The sequence below is a fragment of the Panthera leo genome, chromosome B1, assembly GCF_018350215.1.
Source record: "Panthera leo isolate Ple1 chromosome B1, P.leo_Ple1_pat1.1, whole genome shotgun sequence".
Taxonomy (NCBI): Eukaryota; Metazoa; Chordata; class Mammalia; order Carnivora; family Felidae; genus Panthera; species Panthera leo.
The window spans coordinates 142,932,932-142,933,681 of NC_056682.1; the positions used below are offsets into that span (position 1 = coordinate 142,932,932).

A 750-nucleotide genomic window follows, 5' to 3' on the forward strand; every position below is an offset into this window, starting at 1 on the left:
ATATTTCCTGGAGTGTCAGAGCAACACTCTGAGCAGCCGATGCTTTCCCATGGCTTCCCTCACACCCTTCCCGTGTGAGACTGGGCAAAAGTGGCTGAAGGAAAGCCAGTGGCTTGGGAATGCCCTTATCACTGTGTGTAACTGGAAGCCAAAGAACAGGGGTATACTATGGTCATCAGCAGTGAATGGCAGTGAGGATAGACACCAACAGCCAAAGCCAGTTCAGGAGAGACCTCCTCACAAGGAGAACCTCGCAGTGGCCCACTCCTTAAATGTCCAGATCCTATATAGAGTCCCATCCTGACATAGTTCTTATCCTGATGTGCTGGAGTTTTCAGAGAGAGAGAGTCTGCTGGTCTTGAATCACCGGCGAGGGTAGGCAGCACCCCCAGTGGTGCCCACATCAGAAACATGCACTCACTAGTTCCTAGATGGAGTAGCTTGGCAGGCATCTTTTCTCATACCCATCAGGGAATTGGCAGGTGCCGTGGTGTGTTATAAACCCTTTTCTCTTTCTTCTAGGACTACTTTGAAGTTCTGGGGAAGGAAAACCTCTCAAAGCAGACTGTTATTGTACAGGTAAAATTCTTTAGCAGAGAACTGAAGAGAAGATTAAGGGTGTGGCTTTTTTTTTGGGGGGGGGGGGACAGAGGGTTGTGTCCCGGTGGTTTGAAGTCATGGAGGAAGGGCCATTGAATACTAACCAGTGCTTTTCAAAAGAGGAAAAAAAAAAGGACTGGATTTTAAATC

The 750-nt window shown here is 48.1% G+C and overlaps 1 non-coding gene across 1 annotated transcript; it reads left to right on the forward strand.

Annotated features, from left to right (window-relative positions):
* Positions 1-282: 282 nt before the first annotated feature.
* Positions 283-415, forward strand: LOC122218846. The gene has a single exon (XR_006202155.1). It is a non-coding gene; the product is annotated as a small nucleolar RNA SNORA3/SNORA45 family (small nucleolar RNA).
* Positions 416-750: the final 335 nt, after the last annotated feature.